This window comes from Pinus tabuliformis, chromosome 8, assembly GCF_031772625.1.
Source record: "Pinus tabuliformis cultivar Carrire ecotype Pingquan chromosome 8, CPIR1, whole genome shotgun sequence".
Classification (NCBI taxonomy): Eukaryota; Viridiplantae; Streptophyta; class Pinopsida; order Pinales; family Pinaceae; genus Pinus; species Pinus tabuliformis.
Window position 1 is genome coordinate 216,835,572 of NC_142294.1, and position 20,579 is coordinate 216,856,150.

Consider the following 20,579-nt stretch of genomic DNA (forward strand, 5'->3'; position numbering starts at 1 on the left):
CTTATGCTATGGAGATCCAAGAAATTAACCTAAGATCTGGGAGATTTCTCCTGGATAACCAACCTCCACCTACACCTAGGGAGGTTGAAGAAGAAAGAGAAGAAAGCATTCTGAAAAGTAAATCCACCCTTTACTGAATGATTAACTCAACCACTCTAGATTACCCTAGAAGCGACTGAACTTATGGGAGAATTGAAAAACCTATGTGTCAGGATTCCACTTCTCCAAGCCATTAAATATGTACCTATTTATAACAAGTTGATTAAGGAGAAGTTCTTCAAGCATCCAGGGAGGCGAAGAAGAGATGTCCCTACCATTAATTTCATTGGACAGTTGTCTGACTTAATGCTGGGGTAGGCAATCTATCCAAAGTATTTGGACCTTTGGAGCCTTGTGGTAGATGTGCACATCAATACCACCATTTTCCCACACACTTTGATTGATGTTGGGGCTGCCATTAATGTCATGACCAATGACACCGTGCTCAAGCTCAACCTCCAAGGTTCATTGAGAAAGAACACAATAGTGGTGCAACTTGCAGGCTTATCCACGGTGACCCCTAAGGGGATTGTGGAGGATGTGATGGTCCCCATTGACTCTTAGGAGCACCTTGCAGATTTCCTAGTTCTCCAACCTAAGGCTAAGCTTATTGGTTACCCTACCATCCTTGGAGGCCCTAGTTGGCCACTGTTGATGCTTACATCAGCTATAGAGCTAGGAATATGACCATCAAGAATGGGCATATGTCCAAGCAGTGAGTCGTATACTTGCCTGCTTAGGGATCTCTAGAACATGATTTACCTTTATGGCTAGAAGAGGAGGAAGAAGATGAAGTTTATTCTACCCAACTGTATACCTTAGAAACAACCATGGGAGGAGGACAACATGATGAAGATTATATGATTGAACACCTACTCCAAAGTCCAACTCGGAGTACATTGTCCATAGAAGAAGTAGTAAGGGAAACCCAGAATAACCATTCAATTCATCATTACTTGGACGATTCCAACCCTCTCCATGTCAAAACCATATAATTCAGCCCTAAGAGAATTTTGAAAATCAATACATCTATTTGTGTTCTCCAAGAGGAGAAGTTGTGCAACATGCTAAAGGAACATCTAGATTCCTTCACTTGGAGTTACAAAGAAATGATGGGAGTACATACCTAAGTGTGTACTCACCACATTTACATCAAATAAGGTTACAATCCAGTCCAGTAACCCCAAAGGAGGATGAATCTAGCTCTTAAATATATAGTCAAAGAAGAATTGCAAAAATTGCTAGATGCAGGATTCATTTATCCTATCTCCGATAGTGAGTGGGTCTTCCTTTGGTGTTAGTTTCCAATAAAAATGGTAAGTCGAGGATTTGTTTCTATGATAGGGAATTGAACAAAGCCACAAAGAAGGACCGTTTCCCTCTACCTTTCATCAACCAAGTGCTAGATGGCCTAGTAGGGAAAATGTTTTTCTCTTTCCTAGATGGATTCAACGGATACAATCAAATTGATATCAACGCAGAGGATCAGGATAGAACCACATTCACTTGTCCTTGGGTCACCTTTTCCTATAGGGTCCTTCTTTTTGGCCTATGCAATGCTCCTGCCACTTTCTAGAGAGCAATCCTAAGTATCTTTTCTGAGTTAGTCCATGATGCAGTAGAGATTTATATGGATGATTTTACACCTTATGGATGTGATTTCCAAGAGGTTCTATCCAACCTAGGTAAAGTACTACACAAATGCATTAAAATGAACCTATCTCTTAGTCCTGAAAAATGTGAATTCTTGATGATTATAGGGATCGTGCTGGGTCATTCAATATCTAAGCAAGGACTGTAGGTGGACCCAAACAAATTAGCTATCATCCAAAGGGTCCTGCCTCCTCAAAAGCAAATAGATGTCACAAGTTTCCTAGGGTTAGCTAGATACTACCAAAGGTTCATAAAGGACTTCAACAAGTTGGCCTCTCCTTTATTTGGGTTTTTGGCTAGAGACTCTAAGTTTATATGGTCAAAAAGTTGTCAAGAGGCCTTGGACATATTGAAGAACAAGTTAACCACTGCACTGATTCTCTGAAGCCCAAATTGGGCCCTTCCTTTTCATTATCATGCTGATGCCTCACACAAAGCCATAAGAGCATCCCTAGGTCAGATAGATCAAAAGTTGCCTTATGCCATTTACTTTATTAGTAAGAATCTGTCAAAGGCCGAAGTTAACGACATAATGACTAAAAAGGAGATCCTGGATATTGTGAATTCATTGAACAAATTTAGGCATTATATCACAGGCTATCAAACATTTGTCCATGCTAACCATGTTGCAATCAAATATTTAATGAATAAACCCGATGTAAATGTACGTATTATATGATGGTTACTTTTATTACAACAGTTTGATCTAACTATGGTTGATAAGCCTGGAAAGGAAAATGTTGTTGCAGACTTTTTGTCCATATTAACTCCGCCTGCAGGTGAGGAGGGAATGGTTGATGACTAGATACCAGATGAGCACTTGTTCGCCATTTCAGTTCTCTCTCCATGGTTTGCTGACATAGAAAAATATTTGGTATCTACACAGTTCCCACCGAACTTGTCCTCCAAAGAGAAAATCATGATTATAAGGAAGAGCGCCCCCTTACACTTGGATTGGGGGCAATGTCTTCAAACTTGGCCTAGATCAAATCTTGGCAAGGTGTGTCAGGGAGGAGGAAGTCTTTAACATCCTTCTAGCCTATCATGATGGGCCTTGTGGAGGTCACCTTTAAGCAAGGAGGACAACATTCAAAGTGTTACAAGTTGGCTATTATTGGCCAACTCTTCATCGGGATGTGAAAAGATATACTAGTCAGTGTGATTGGTGCGAAAGGATGGGAAATCCTACTCTGAGGGATGAAATGCCTCTGTAGCCTCAAGTGAATTTCAAGCCATTTGGAAAGCGGGGCATGGACTCATTGGACCTATTAACCCTCCTTCCAAGAAAAAATAGTACACCGTTGTGTGCACTGACTATCTGACTAAGTGGGCTGAAACCAAGGCAATTAAGGTAGAAATAGAGGAGAGGGTAGTTGAGTTCTTAAGGGAGAATGTATTCTACAAATTTGGGTACCCTAGAGAGCTGGTCATTGATCAAGGTAGCCAGTTTACATCCAACATGGTTGAATACTTGCTTAGCCAGCACAAGATCAAGCATAGAACCTTCACTCCCTATCACCCACAAGCTAATGGGAAAGTGGAGGTGACCAACAGAGTGCTGAAGGGCATCTTGACCAAAGTGGTTAACACCAGCAGGAAAGATTGGGTAGATAGTCTACTTGAGGCCACCTGGGCCTATAATACCACCTGGAAGACTGCCACTAGATTCACAACCTATGAGCTGGTCTATGGGAAAGAGGCCCTGTTCTCCATTTAGTTTGAGTATAACACATTAAGGATGGTAGCCCAACTAGATCTAGATCTCAATAGTGCAAAAAAAGAGAGATCTCTCCAGTTGAATGGTTTAAATGAGTTTAGAATGCAGACCCTCCTACACATAGAGGTAACCGAACAAAGGAAGATCTGGCATGATAAGAACATCAAGGATAACAAATTTCAAGAAGGTGATTGGGCTTTATTATATGATTCCAGATATAAAGAATTTAAGGGAAAGTTAACGACAATATGGCTAGGGTCTTATGTCATAGAAAGATGTCATGATAATGGTTTAGTGCATATCAAAACCACAGATGCAGAGGCCATTCCTTTACTTGAATAATGAGTCCATACATGTGGAGTGTATTTGAAAGAGTGAGGAATGACCTGTGAATGAGGTTCTTAACCCAACGTTTCGGACTACAAAGTGAGTCCATCATAAAGGGAAACACTTAATTATTTGAGAAGATTTAATGTAAAAGAGCTGATGATTTCTATGTATTTGCGTGAATAATATTTAGGAAAAACGTAGTTGGCTAAATATTTATATTAAACTAATTTAATATATAAAAATGTGCATAATCCTTATCAATCAAACTTATTAATTTAATATATTACTTTATTAGTTTATGTGGGAATTTTATTTATTTGTATCTAGTGAATTATTTTTGTTTTTAATTTTATTTTTATGTATTTATTTATTTAAATTAATTTTATTTTTTTTTAATGATTAAATTGTGCATATGTTTTTGAAAAATCTATTATTTAGTTTAGCATTATATTTATCATTTATTAGTTTATGTGTTTGTAAATTTAATTATTCTTGAAAATATTTAAATAATACATTATAAATCTCATGATTTAGCTAGTGTAGTTTCTTGATGTTTTTATAAGGATTTTGTTAGTTCATTCAAAATTTAGTGATTATGACGTGTTTGTAAGGAAATGAGATAAGATTAGTTAAAGAATGTTTATTTAATTATTATTGTGTGAAGTCTATTATATGTTTATTTTTTATTAGTTTATTTATTTAGAATGAAATCAATTTTAAATATTTAGTATATAATCTAATGATTTTCTTATTGTTTATAAACTTTTATTAATGTAATTAATTATTGTAGGAATATCTTTTTAATAAATGATGAGACCTATTGCATGTTTATTATTTATTGGTTTATGTGTTTAATATGAAATCATCATTTTGAGTGTTTAAATCTATAATCTAAGATCTAGTGATTTTATTATTTCTTATAGAGATTATATAGAAATACTCCTTTCTGTAAGCTGGGATTTATAGGGTCTTTGACAGAGTTAGTTAGTTTCCCTATTGTGTTGTGGGGCGTGAAGGCTACATTGATATTATGTTTTTTAGAATTTTTTCAATCTTATTAGTGGTGCCTTTTATGTAAGGAAGAGAGATTTTTGGAGTGTAGGAAGGTATTTTCTCGTTTTCTTTTATTTTTAGAGTTTGTGGATGGTTTTGTTAATGGGGTGTTTGTTGTAACCATTCTTTTCAAAGACTTTGCAGAGATGGTAAAGTTTTAGATATAGGTGTTCAGAGTTTAATATTCTGGAAGCCCTTGTGGTTAGGGTTTTTATAATACCTATTTTTTGTTTAGGATGGTGATGGGAATTTGTATGCAGGTATCTCTCAGTTTGAGTTTTCTTCTTGAAAACCTGGAAGCCAAGTTTTCCATAATTCTTTGTTAGGAGGATATCTAGGAAAGGGAGCTAGTTGTCTTTTTCGATCTCGATAGTGAATTTTATGTGTTCCAAGAGGCTATTAATGTGAGTGAGGAAAACTTGCAGTTTTTCCTTCTCGTTGCTCCACTTAGTGAATATATCATCTACATATCTTTTCTGTTTTTCAAGAGTGTAAGGAAAGGAGTTTAGGGCATTTTTTTTTACTATTCCATGTAGATGTTGGAAATTATAGGAGATAAGGGAGAACCCATGGCTATGTTGGCTAGTTGAATTGTTTATGAATTAAACATTCAAGTACCACATTAATTGTCGACCAGGGAAAGTCTTTTTATTTCAAAGGCACTGCGTACTGTATGTACTTAAAGTCTAAAAGCATCGAAAGCTGTAGTATACGTAATTCTTACGCTATGTCATTACAGTACTCGTTAAAATGAAAGCAATTAATTAAAACTACAAATCTGGAAAGCAAAATAATGGACGCTCTGTTGGCAGAGGATAAGGACCCTATCCTCCAGATGGGGACGTTCAGCCCCTGCCCCTGTAATCAGAATTACTGATGCACACTGCACTCTCATTCACCGGTGAGAAACAAACTCAAAGATCAATGAAACAGAGTACTAGTAAAACAAAGAATACCAGAGGTAATGCTATCAAATCCAAACAGAGTACCAAAAAGAAATTACTGCACACTTACACACTTGACAGGAAAGTAAATGGGTGAATCTTGTGAGGAAGGTGGGCCCAGTCCCTCTCACAAGATTCCCCAGGAAAACGAAGACAGGACTAAGTGCTCAAAACAGTTTTATATTCATCTGCCAGAAAGATTAAATACAATAGAGTTCAGACTTGCTGATGTTCTCAGAATCTCGATTACAGACTGACCATAGACACCGACTAACTCCCGTTTCATGTAGATGTCTCCTCTTTACAGAGGAGACATCTATTACAATAGAATATTACAGCCTATTCAGTTAACCCATTTTGTCAAAAATAAGCAATTTAGAGTGCTGTTACAACAGTATGATAATACATTCTTTTCTTGAGCTTTATCTGTTACACGGCAGGTACTGACTTTGACTGTCTTCTCGGGATCTTCATATTCCTTCGCCATTTCCCCATGCTGTTCATGCTGACTATGTTCTTCTTTCTTTAGACTTTCGCTTGATTATGCCACGTCACGATTCTCTAGATAGCTGCCATCTGTTGTTCGTGGCTGTTACAAAATAGCTTGCTTTAGGTAATTGCTGTTGCTGGTGTTGCAGCAACTGCGTAGTTGCTGTTTCTGGTGTTGCAGCAACTGCGTAGTTGTTGTTTCTGGTGTTGCAGCAACTGCGTAGTTGCTGTTTTTAGTGTTACAGCAACTATTCATTATAACTCCTGCAAGCTTAAGACAATTATTTGACAATTTAGTCAGCGTTTCCAAGGATAAGTATAAAGATATTCACGAATATGAAATAAACAATTAAACATAGACATGCGGAAGGTTACTTCATACCTTGGGGTTAATATGTCATTATAAAATAAAAGCTTTCAACTTATGACTGCAAAAAGGGTAATTATACGACAAAAGATAAGGTCAAAAATAGGTCAATTGTGAGTCCCAACATCCCCCCCAACTGAAGAGATTGCATGTCCCCATGCAATGTCTACTCTGAGTCTGAGTCTGAGAACTGGGACGAACAATGGAGATTACTAAGACAATAGCTGTAGGGAGTGACATCAAACTTGTCTCTGAAACCACAAACAGTTCGTATCCGTTTCCATACTGCTGCCTCTTCTCTGTTAGAAAGTCCAAACTGACCCTTATACTGATCACCCGGCAACCATAAAAGTGGGAACTTGAATTTGTAACCTATCCAGTTCTCTGCACAAATTTGCATGCTTTCAACATACCGAGGTACCCTTGATAATGCTACTTGCAGATTTGATGGGTTATACGGGTGATATTCTTTCCTTTCTGCGGGGCAGTTATCCCAAAATAGTTTATTTGCTTTCACAGCCAATGATGCTTTGGTTTTTATATACTGCTGACAGTCTGTTAGGACCTCTGTTCGCAGTCTCATAACATGATCCTTCATCTTATCATTGTATATCATTTTTAAATGTTGCAAAATGAAAGTGGCAGCGTTCTATGGTTCAGCCCGAATCCACAAAAGGCAATTTTGTTCGTTCTGGACGCCTGAGACATAGGCATTTTGCCAGGTGAGCTGGTTTGCCAGAAAGGAAATGAAAGCTCTCAATTGTATGTCACCTACTACAGGTGTCATATTAATGTTTCTTTCTTCAGACACAACCTCATTATGGAGGTATAATTCACATAGCAGGTTTTGGTCACTTTTGGGTGCTTCTGCAAAAGTTTTCATAAACTGATCTGCTGTGACCACTTGATAAGGCCTCCCCTCCTTGATGGCCTTCAGCTGAATAAATGCAAGCCTTTCCCTTAAGAATGTGGCATAGTTGAAGGAGGGTTTCCTTGCGGCGAGCATCCTTTGGCATAACTCAAACATCAGGGACATCCTGTGTTTCAGTTCCTTAATTTCTTTATACTGGGCCCTGCACTGTTCCAGTGCTTCCCAGTTCCTATAGGCATGATCAAACCAGGTCCCTTTCTGTTGTTCAAATGCTTTCCCTTGAGATTGATGATATTCTCTCCACCATATGCGTTTCAATTCCAGAAAACTTTCTGTTTCTACACATACATCTCTAACAGTGGGAAGCTCTGCTTGCATATAGGCATCAACCAAAATCGTCTGTTCTGTTGAAGTGGGCTGGGATGATCCAACATCTTTTTCTTCATTTTCCACCAGAACTTCTTCCTCCTGCTGGGCTAATTCATTGTCCTCCAGATTGATTTTGGTGGTCCGGGGTGAATTTGTCTCTTTTTCTTCTTCTGCTCCTTGCTTCAATTATTCCTTATTTTCTTCTGAGACTGTTTGCTCCTCTTCCATAGTAATCTGGGTAGGCCGGGGTGAATCTGTATCTTCTTCCTTTTCCATAATAATCTGGGTAGGCCGGGGTGAATCTGTATCTTCTTCCTTTTCCTCCTGCATAGCATCGGGAAGCTCCTTTGTTTGTTCTTGTGCAGCCTCTGAGGAACTTACTGGTTCTTGTGTGTCAGTAAGTTCTTGATCTTGTACAGCTTCAGGTGGACTTACTGGTTCTTGTGTATCAGTAAGTTCCTGTTCTTGGTCTTGCATGTTTTCTGGATGACCTGTTGGTTCTTGTGTATCAACAGGTCTCACCGACTGCATTTCTTTTAAGGATCCTGTTGGTTCTTGTGTAACAACAGGGTTCTCTTTCTGCACTTCCTCTGAAACTGGTTCTTCTATCTGCACTTCCCCTGAAACTCCTGTTGGTTCTTGTGTGTCAACAGGCTTTTCTGTCTGCATTTCTTCTGAAGCTGGTTCGTCCATCTGCACATCCTCAGGGCTTTCTGACTGTACTTTTTCTGAAGCTCTCGTTGGTTCTTGTGTGTCAACAGGGCTTGCTGACTGCGCTTTTTCTATAGATCCTGTTGGTTCTTGTGTAGCAATAGGTCTTTCTGTTTCAGCAGAAAATTGTGAAATTTTTACTTCAGCATCAACAGACTCCTTTGTTTCATTTTCAGCCTCGGGGGCTTCCTCTATTAGTTCCTGCACTAACCTATACCCTGCCTGAGCATATATCTCACCACAACTTGTACACAAATATTCGATATCTTTTCTTTTCTCTGCTGCCGAGGCTGCTCTTGCTAAAACATGCAGACTGAATTCTTCTTGATACGCTTCCCTCATTCTTATTATCTCTTCCTGGTAATCCTGAATCTGAGCTTTCAGAAACTCGATTTCTTCTTGCAGGGCGGGTATAGTAGGCTGATCCTATGAGACAGTAGATTCCAGTGGAGGCAGAGGTTCTGCTACGTCAATTTGGTCAATATTTCCCATAGGTGGTTCTTGTGTGTCACCTGGGGTAGTGGCTGGTTCTTGTGTTGCAGCCACTTGCTCACTATCATTCTGGGTGTCGGCAGCTAGTTCTTGTGTATCAGCTGTCTTAAGATATGATGCCACGAAGCTATGAACGCTCTGCATCTCAGCCTCTGTGGGTGAGGGAGAAGGGTTTCGGGAAGTGGCCGGAGTACGGGGTTTTAAAACAATGGATGGTGGGCTGGAGGGATCAGGGGATCCAACTACTGCCGATTTCCGTTTTGGTAAAAAGGCAGGGAATTGAGGTGTTTTTCTCTTCCTGTTGGCTCTTGTGATCGGAACAGTAGTCGGGGTGGTGGGTGCTTTGGTTGAAACCCTCGTTCTTCTTCTTTTTACTGGGGTTTTCTTTGCCTGCTGCATTTTTCGTTTAAGCTGCGTAATTGGGATATTATCTTCAGAATCATCAGTGGAGATACTGAGTATGGGGGCAGGAGAATTGGTTCTTTTGGGCGACACAGTTAATTGCACTGCTTCTTGTTCATTTTCTGTAACATGCAGAGGTATTTGCTGGGGTTGTTCGGGAATATGCTCTGTCTGCTGAGGGTTTTCCGAAGGGGTTTGCTCAGGGGTGTCGTCCGTTTGTTGAGGAGGCTCCTGGTCTTGCTGAGGAATGTCCTCAGCTTGACAAGGAGTTTCCTCTTCTTGATGAGGACTACCCTGTACAGGCTGTGGACTTCTTTCCTCCGGATGGGGATTAATGGGGGGTGGAGGGATGTTCAGAGGAAGAGCTCTGTTAATCAGCAGTTGAACTAGGCGATGGTGTTTTAGGGAGAGGGCTGGATTCTTCGCTTTCATAGCATATCGTGCCATATTTTTAAGACAACCCAGCAAATAATATGGCATGTTCAATAATTGACCATTTCTTAAGTGATTTAACAGAACGAAGTCGTGCTGGTAGATTACCTGGTAACGACCTTCGCATGTTAGACACTGCTTGACGAATTCGGCGACTCTTGGCCATGGTTGAGGTAACGACCGCAATGCTACACCCCTGCCCTTGGTTTCTACTTCCTCGCCCGGACGGAGAAAGTCTTGCTGCGCGTTCAGAATCAAGTGCTTCCTGCTGAACCATCTCGTACCAGTGGTTGGGAGTCCGGTGACTTCGGCTATGAATTCTTCCGTAACCGGAATTTGAATTCCTTGGACGACAGAGAATCCTTCTGTCAAATTGCATGTGAATTCCAGGACTTGCTGCTCGTCAAAGTCCGGAAGTCTCCTGAAATATTCTATCCATCCGGCTTGCAGGAAAATTTGGTAAATTTCCGGAAAGAGCTCCAGAACTGCTGTCGTGCCTGGTTCATGAGTGATAAGGGTTCCTCCCATGGCTATTGTCTCGGTAAATCTTCAGAATTCGGGGCCGAGCTATCGATTTCAACTCAGAGTATACATCACAAATGGTAACATGCTGTAGTTTTTACATACAACCGGGAGAATTAAGGGTGGCAGTGGTTGGCGTGGTTAACCATTATGGAAATTGCTTTGGTAACCCCCCCCTTCCTACGTGTGAATGATATGATTGGGAAATACAATAATTTGATGGACCTATCACCCTTTTTCCGCTTATCTATTATTTAATGCTTATTCATAAACGTGCGTACCTTCGTCCTTTACCTTTTTGGATCGCTGCGTCAAAAAGTCTTTTCTCGTCTGCTGTCAAATTATAATCATTACCGCGGATCTGAAAGCACGGGAATATGATAATGACGGGAAGTGACGGTGAGGTTCTGTAATCATCACGAAAGGTGATATGTTTCGTGTGAAAGGATATTTCGGATCAGGAAGCACTGTCGTGGCACCGAGATTGGTGTTGCAGCCACAGATAATTATCGTTGGGCAACCGGAATTAAGGGGAAACGTTTGTGAAAATGGGAAATGTGCTGGGATAATGGAACTAGTGTTACAGCAACAGGAAAAATGTTGGGACAACGGGAAGTGGTGTTGCAGCAACGGGGATAATGCCGCAGCACATGGTGTTGCAGCCACGGAAAGTGGTATTGCAACAACAGGAAATGGTGTTGCAGCAACAGGAAATGGTGTTGCAGCAACGGGAAATGGTGTTGCAGCAACAGGAAATGGTGTTGCAGCAACGGGAAATGGTGTTGCAGCAACGGGAAATGGTGTTGCAGCAACGGGAAATGGTGTTGCAGCAACAGGAAATGGTGTTGCAGCAACAGGAAATGGTGTTGCAGCAACAGGAATTCCTTTTGAAGCCTTTGCTCTCAGCTACTTTCCATGCTACATCTGCAAAATCTGGAAATATAATATTGCAATCCTTGGCAGGATTTATTAGTTCCTAAAAAAATTTCTAATCCTAATAATTACATAAATAATAGAAATTCAAGTGTTCTGAGGGACAGCAAGTTCCCCTGGAAAAGAATACTGTTTTATTGCCATGCAGGTAGCTTTAAAGTCCTCTTTGGAAACCGGCCGCTGATATAACCGAAGTCGGTAGCCATTCACCAACAGTGGTGTTCTGCTTCCATCGATTGTTACTAGTCTAACTGTTCCATTTGGGAAAACAGTATCCACTTCATACGGTCCCAGCCATCTTGTTCTCAGCTTCCCTTGAAAGTTCTCGAAACGTGAGTCGTAAAGAAGAGCCCAGTTACCTTTCTGGAACTGCTTTTGCTTAATGGTTCTGTCATGCCATCTGCTCCTTTGTTGCTGTATCATAGTTGTTTGGTGGATGGCATCGAGTCTTTTCTCGTCCAGTTCCTGCAACTGCTGCAACCTGGCTGTCTGTGCATCAGTTAAATCAAGATTAACAGCTAAGGCAGTTCTTAAGGTTTTAATTTCAAATTCTACAGGAAAAATAGCATTCTTTCCAAAAACCAATTCATAGGGTGAAAATCCTGTTGTGTTTCTCCAGGTGGTTCTGTAGGCCCAAAGAGCCTCGGGCAAACGCTGAAACCAGTCCCTTCTATTCTCCTTTATTGTTTTTGTTAAGATAGCTTCTATGACCTTGTTTGTGCTTTCCACCTGCCCATTTGCTTGGGGGTGGTAAGGTGTGGTCATCTTATGTTTGATATGATATTTCTGAAGCGTATCTTTGAAACCGTGGGAATTAAAAGGAGGTCCTCCATCAGTGACTAATTCTCTGGGTAGTCCAAATCTAACGAAGATTTCTTCAAATAGGAATGTTAATACTGCTTCTTCATTAGATTTGATGAGTGCTTTGGCCTCTACGCATTTAGTCATGTAATCTGTGCATACTAAAATGTAAAATCTTTGATTGGATGGAGGGTTAATGGGACCTACAAAATCTAATGCCCATTTCTCAAAGGGTTCGAGAGTTACCTGAGGGTTGAGTGGCATTTCATCCCTATGGTTGGGCTGGCCCATTCTTTGGCAGCTGTCACAAGCCTTCACATATTTTTTTGCATCTTTAAAAAGTGATGGCCAGTAATATCCCATTCTAAGTACCTTGTGAGCTGTTCTTTTATCTGCAAAATGTCCTCCACAAGGACCATCATGACAAGCTTTCAATATGTCATGAATCTCATCTTCCCCAACGCATCTCCTGATTTCTTGATCTATCCTTGTATGGAACAGACACCCGCTTATCCAGCTGTACCTAGCACTTTGCTGGATGATCTTTCTTCTTTCTCTGTGTGATAGGTGTGATGGTAATTTTCCTGCAACTAAATAATTAGCAATGTCTGCATACCAAGGTGAGTGAGCAGATACTGCAAATAGATACTCATCAGGAAAAGAATCATCTACTGGAACATTTTCATTGGTTTTTAACCGAGAAAGAAAATCAGCAACTACATTTTCTTTTCCTGGCCTATCTACTATTGTGATATCAAATTCCTGTAATAGTAATAACCACCTGGTGACTCGAGCATTAATAATTGATTTATTCATTAAATACTTGATGGCCGAGTGGTCTGTATGCACAAAGGTAGTATAGCCAGTAATATAATGCCGAAATTTATTAATAGCATAAATAACTGCTAAAAATTCTTTCTCAGTTACTGTATAATTTAACTCAGCTGGTGTCATGTTTTTGCTAATGAAATAGATAGCATAGGGGAGATTGTTTTCTGCCTGACCCAGGACAGCTCCAATTGCCGTGTCTGAGGCATCAGAGGAAATGTGAAACGGCAATGCCCAATCGGGTCCTCTCAAAATAGGAGCTGTGGACAACTGATGCTTAAGTTTATTGAATGCAGTCTCACAGTCATCAGTCCACTTGAATTCAACATTTTTCATTAATAACACAAACAAAGGGGAGGCTATTTTAGAAAAATCTTTAATAAATCTTCTGTAATAACCGGCATGTCCTAAAAAACTTCTCACCTCTGTTTGTGTTTTGGGGATAGGAAGGTTCTGAATCACCTGAATCTTAGCTGGGTCGACTTGGATTCCTAAAAATGAAATGAAATGACCTAATACGATGCCCTGGTTTATCATCATGTGGCACTTTTCAGTGCTCAAAGCGAGGTGTGCTTCAATACACCTCTTAAGTACTTTTTCAAGGTTTTGCAGGGCATCTTCAAAGGTCACTCCATAAGGAGTAAAGTCGTCCATGAATATTTCTAATGAATCGTTTAACATATCAGAAAAGATTCCTATCACCGCTCTCTGAAATGTCGCTGGAGCATTACACAACCCAAATGGCGGTACTCTATAGGCAAAGGTTCCCCATGGGCTGGTAAATGTGGTTTTGTCCTGATCCTGGGGTGCAATCCTGATTTGGTTGTATCCACTAAACCCATCCAAGAATGAGAAGAATTTCTTACCTGCTAAGTTATCCAATACTTGATCAATAAAAGGTAAAGGGAAATGATCTTTTTGTGTTGCTTTATTTAATGATCTATAGTCTACACATACTCGCCATTTCCCATTTTTCTTTGGGACAATTACGAGTGGAGAAACCCACTCGCTGTCAGATATTGGATATATGAATCCTGCATTTAAAAGTTTTTGGAGTTCCTCCTTCACAATTTCTCTGAGGTTAGGGTTCATTCTTCGTTGGGGTTGGCAGACAGGTCGGCATCCCTCCTTAATGTATATACGATGAGTACATAATTCAGGGGAGATTCCTTTCATGTCTGTGTAATCCCATGCGAATGCCTCTTTGTTTGCTTGGAGTAACTTTATTACTTTCTGTTTTTCATTCTCAGTCAAATCAGGATTTATATTCAGCATTTTACCAGGCTCGATTTCAACTGTTGTGCTCTTGGAAGAGTTACCTAGTGCTGTTTGGCATAAGTTTTCATCATTCATATTCTGCTGGGATTCCGGTTCTAGGATTGCAGCGAAGTGATTAGATGTTTCTGGGTTAACCGAAGAGGGTTCAGAAATAAAACTACTAATTAGCTCATCTTCGGTGGAATCTTTAAAGGTCAAAGCTTGTCCAATAGTTAATATTGGTTGGGTTTCCTCATCCTCATAGTCTACCCATATAGAATTATCACTGTTAATCATGGGAGTGGCATGGGGATAGAGGGTCAGCTGTTTAGTTTCTTGTCCATTGGAGATGGTCATTGATCCAGATCTACAGCTGATGAAAGCATCTGCTGTAGCCAACCAAGGTCTCCCTAGAATCAAAGGATGACCCCCCAACTTTGTTTTGGTTTGTAAGACCACAAAGTCAACCGGGTAGTTCCAGGATTCTACAGAGATTATAAGGTCTTCAATGACCCCTTCAGGTTTGATCGTAGAACAGTCAGCTAGTTCTAAGATAGTAGGAGTTTCCCTGATAAAATTTTTCAGTTGGAGCAATTGAGCTGTTTCGAGAGTCATGATGTTTATTGCAGCTCCTAAGTCTACTAAGACTTTAGAGATAAAGGTTTTTCCTACCTGGACTGTTACTGTAGGGTGACCAGGGTCACCGTACTTGACAGGATAATCTTTTTCAGTCATTAAGGCAGTTAATTCCCCCATCACATGAACTGTGAGGGGGTCTTTATCCTTCCTTCCAGGTTTCTTTACACATGTCTCTAATAGTTCTAGCGTATATAGGAACATCCCTTAGTGCTTGCAATAATGAGATTTTGACATACAAGTTCTGTAACTCTCCTAAAAGATTCAAGGTAGGTTGTTCAGGTACTTTAGTGAGAGTTAATCTTTCAGGGAATGGTGGGTCTACCGTTTGGTCATTATTGTTAGGTGTTGTTTCTACTGTTTCAGTATTATGGTTAGCTGGTTTCTCTTTTCTAGTCTCTTCCTTGTCAGAGTCCGTGATATCATCTATAATAGGTTCAACTATTCTCCCTGAGTAGAGATGGATGTCATTACATTGCAGGGGAGAAATAGACTGACTCTGAATGTCAATAACTTGCAAGGCCTTATTATTTGGATTAGGGTTAGGTTGTACAGGCAGCTGTGGTCTCATTGCCTGATTATTCGGAGGATTATTAGGTGGTAAGGAAAGAGATTGTTGTTGTTGAGGAAAAGGTATCTGTTGGGCTGCCCAGTTTGGGTTCCATTGATTAAAGTATGGTTGCTGGGGGGCCCAAGGATTCCACATAGTAGGGTCAGGAAAAGGTTGCTGCATAAGTGGAAAGTTCATTGTGTTGAAGGGTGGGTATTGCATTTGATTCATGGGTGGGTAAAAAGGAGAACTATTATTCCAACGATTGAATGTTGTATTAGAGCTCGTACCTTGTCTTTGCGGCCATTGCCTCCTCTGAGTCATTAGATACACCGCTTCAGCTTCTTCTTCAGTTTTTTGCAATGCTGCTTTGATTCCAGGCAGAGAGGGGCATTATTGTGTTTCATGATCCTTCTCGCAGATTGTGCATATAGGCATCCTATCCAGTGGGCATTCTCTAAGTGGATGTTTCTCTCTGCATTTTGAACAGAAAATCGCCAGAGCAGCTTCTACTTCTGCCTGTTTCTTCTTAACCTACAGAGCGTCAATCTGTGAAGCAAAATAACTTAGCATTTTAGTTTTAAATTCTTCTAATAAGTTACCTATCTCTACTCTTGTTGCTCCTCCACTGGCTGACTTTTGAACCCTTGAATACACATTATCTCTGCCTTTCGATCTGCCTGCCGCTCCCCTTGAACACCGCATACAGAGCTTAATAATTTCATCAAAGGGTTCTTTAGAAATGTCCCATTTTCCAAGCATGTTCAGCATGTCCAGGCAATCATCCCTTACCCCTTTTAGCAGTATGGTCTTCAAAATATCTTTGCTCATATTAGGATGATCAGACCGCTGCAGATTATACTGTAATCTTTCCACGAAATCTTCTAAATTCTCGTCCTCTTTCTGGACCATTTTAAACAATTCTTCCTTTCTTTCTCTTGTCCGATAGTAGTCTTGATACTTAGCCAGAAATCCCTCTTTCATTTGGTCCCAGGTGGTGATTGCTTGAGCTCCCAAGCTCATAAACCACCTCAATGTATTCCCTTTTAGTGTTGCTGGAAACAATTTCAGCTTCTGATTAGGACTTATGTAATCATAGCTTCTGCACAGTATGTCGAATTCGAAGAGGAATTCGTCCGGATCTTCGGAGGAAAACCCATGGAAATTGGGTAATGCCGAGAGTAGAATATTTTTCATGGGGGTCGTTCCACTCGGAAGTTCCCCAATAGGGAATTCCAGGGTAGAGAGCGAGTTTTCCCCTCCCCCTTCTGTTCTGTTATCCTCCATCGGGATTTTCCCTGAATCACTTGCCTTGTCTTCTGTGTCTTCTGTTTCTTTAGGTTCCTCTTCCGATTCCTCGGTGTACTCTGGTGCTTCCAGCTTCCTCTCAGGTCCTATCACTTCCTCCGTCTGCTGGTCTGTTTGTGAGGAGTATTGGATCTGGGGTCTCCGGGAACTCGTTCTCTGTGATGCTTCGGCCTTAGAGATGATTTCGTCGATGTAAGTCTTCCTTCCTCCTTTGCCGCCTGTAAAATTAGGTTTCTTGCGTCCTCTCATACACCTATTATTTTCACAAAGAAACCATTAATGCTTTTAGAATTTTTTAGTTGCCTTCCCCGGCAACGGCGCCAAAATGTTGGCTAGTTGAATTGTTTATGAATTAAACATTCAAGTACCACATTAATTGTCGACCAGGGAAAGTCTTTTTATTTCAAAGGCACTGCGTACTGTATGTACTTAAAGTCTAAAAGCATCGAAAGCTGTAGTATACATAATTCTTACGCTATGTCATTACAGTACTCGTTAAAATGAAAGCAATTAATTAAAACTACGAATCTGGAAAGCAAAATAATGGACGCTCTGTTGGTAGAGGATAAGGACCCTATCCTCCAGATGGGGACGTTCAGCACCTGCCCCTGTAATCAGAATTACTGATGCACACTGCACTCTCATTCACCGGTGAGAAACAAACTCAAAGATCAATGAAACAGAGTACTAGTAAAACAAAGAATACCAGAGGTAATGCTATCAAATCCAAACAGAGTACCAAAAAGAAATTACTGCACACTTACACACTTGACAGGAAAGTAAATGGGTGAATCTTGTGAGGAAGGTGGGCCTAGTCCCTCTCACAAGATTCCCCAGGAAAACGAAGACGGGACTAAGTGCTCAAAACAGTTTTATATTCATCTGCCAGAAAGATTAAATACAATAGAGTTCAGACTTGCTGATGTTCTCAGAATCTCGATTACAGACTGACCATAGACACCGACTAACTCCCGTTTCATGTAGATGTCTCCTCTTTATAGAGGAGACATCTATTACAATAGAATATTACAGCCTATTCAGTTAACCCATTTTGTCAAAAATAAGCAATTCAGAGTGCTGTTACAACAGTATGATAATACATTCTTTTCTTGAGCTTTAGCTGTTACACGGTGGGTACTCATTTTGACTGTCTTCTCGGGATCTTCATATTCCTTCGCCATTTCCCCATGCTGTTCATGCTGACTGTGTTCTTCTTTCTTTAGACTTCCGCTTGATTATGCCACGTCACGATTCTCTAGATAGCTGCCATCTGTTGTTCGTGGCTGTTACAAAATAGCTTGCTTTAGGTAATTGCTGTTGCTGGTGTTGCAGCAACTGCGTAGTTGCTGTTTCTGTGTTGCAGCAACTGCGTAGTTGTTGTTTCTGGTGTTGCAGCAACTGCGTAGTTGCTGTTTTTAGTGTTACAGCAACTATTCATTATAACTCCTGCAAGCTTAAGACAATTATTTGACAATTTAGTCAGCGTTTCCAATGATAAGTATAAAGATATTCACGAATATGAAATAAACAATTAAACATAGTCATGCGGAAGGTTACTTCATAGCTTGGGGTTAATATGTCATTATAAAATAAAAGCTTTCAACTTATGACTGCAAAAAGGGTAATTATACGGCAAAAGATAAGGTCAAAAATAGGTCAATTGTGAGTCCCAACAGGCTACACCATGGGTTTGTTCATAAATCTTACCTTTAAAGGTAAAATAAGAAGATATCAGGCAAGGACTTAAGAATTCTATGGTTTCTTCATCAGAGATCTTTCTCATGACATTGATGAATTCATCTACAAGGATCATTGTGTACAAACATACAATGTCAAATACTAACAAGTCTTCATCATTTATTTCTAGGTTTCTTATCCAGTTTATGAATGAGGTGGAATATATTATGTAAGAGGAAGTGTTTCCCGATAATGGTTGGATTTTTTTAGCTATGTATTTAGCAAGAAGATAGGGAGGAGAGCCTATAGTGTTTACTATAGGTCTTAGGGGAATGTTGGTTTTATGGATTTTTGGAGCACCATAAATTCTAGGAATGATAGGGCTACTTCGAGTGATCTTCTTTTTGGTGACTATGTCAAGCGAAGACTTTTTAATCTTCTTAGTGACTTTATTAAGGATCTTACTACTTAGGTGTTTATTAATGATTTTGTAGCATCCACTTTGGTTTAGATGTTCCCCCATTTTTTTATCGTATTCTGACCTATCCATGATTACCGTTTCATTACCATTGTAAGATTTTAAAATGACTATGTCTTTGTTAGATCTGAGAGTATTTAAGGCTCTTTTCTCTTCTTTGGGCATGTTATAGGTAGGAGGTTTGGCATTCCTTAGAATATGGCCTATGTCTTATGTCTTGTCTAACCACTTCACCTTATGTTGCATTGAGATCTTTTATGGCGACTTCTACATTGCTTATGACATCTTCAATTTGGATTTTATTAGGCGTTATGGCGAAATTAAGGCCTTTTTGAAGGAGGGTTTCAGTGTAGTGGTCTAACTCGATGGAGGATAAGTTAACCACATTAATTTCTTTGGGGCGGTAATCTCCATCGTTGTTTGATTTGACTAGCGAGATATTCCTAGGGACGATATTGTTGTCATTCAGAGGGATGCTTTTGCAAATCTGCTTCGTTGCAGGTTGGATGAGGTGGGAGGGCCGTATGATAGATTGTGGCTCTTTGATATCTGGATATAGCAGGTTTTTGACGATATTCCCGGGGACGCGATCGTTGTCATTCAAAGGGATGCTTTTGCAAATCTGCATCGTTGCAGGTTGGATGAGGTGGGAGGGTCGTATGGTAGATTGTGAGTCTTCAATATCTACATACAACAGGTTTATGACAGAGTGGTAAGCGTGGTTGACGTGAGGGGGGTCAATGGTAGAGTGTGATGGGAGTGCGATGACCGAGATTAGAACAAGATCCGTGTTTCTATATGCGTTGGGAGGGCTGGAAGGGATATGCCTATGTAGAGCTCGGTGACAGGCGTGGTCAATGGAGGTGGAGTGAGGTGTGTGAGAGTTGGCTGCGTTTAGAATGGACGTGTTGTGCGTACGCATCGAGGATAGTTGTAACATGTTATGTGTGGATGGGTGTGAGTCATAGTCGTGGTTGACAACAGGGGGGTTGGTGGTAGAGTGCGGTGGTAAAACAGAAGAGAGGGATGGAGTCGAAGGGCTGTTAATGGTTGTGTGTTGGTTGAAGTGTTGTCATCTGGTATGGAGTTGTGTGTGTTTCATGCAGAGAGCCATGGAGCGATGCTAGGAAACTATGCTTGGATGCTTATGGGTGAGGATACGACAGATGAGGAGGAGGGATGTGTGTTAGAGAGGTCTGTAGGAGAGGGGGAATCCATAAACTAGCCGAGTAATTTGTTTAATTTCTTGAGCTTTTTTTCACTATCTTTGTTCAGCCAGATTTCGGATTTGATGTATGTCACCACGTCCGGAGAGTGCGTTTTGGGGATATTTTGATTAGCTGGAGTCTAGTTTCTAATTAGGGTTTCACTTAGCTTTTTGAATATGTGAAGCTTTCTACCATACCTGAGAGGGTGTTTACAGATAGAAAATTTAGGAATGATATTTTTATCTCTGCAATTTTTAAGAAAAGATAGATTAGATATGGATTTTTCTCTAGATATTCATAATTTCTCAAACTGGGATGTTGTTCAATATTTCCCTTCCATGTCAGGACTTGATGTTTTTGAATAATGACTTCATACAAGTGGAGTGTATTTGAAAGAGTGTAGAATGACCTGTCAATGAGTTTTTTAACCCAATATTTCGAACTACAAAGTGAGTCCATCATTAGGGGAAAAACTTAATAATTTGAGAAGATTTAATATAAAAGAGCTGATG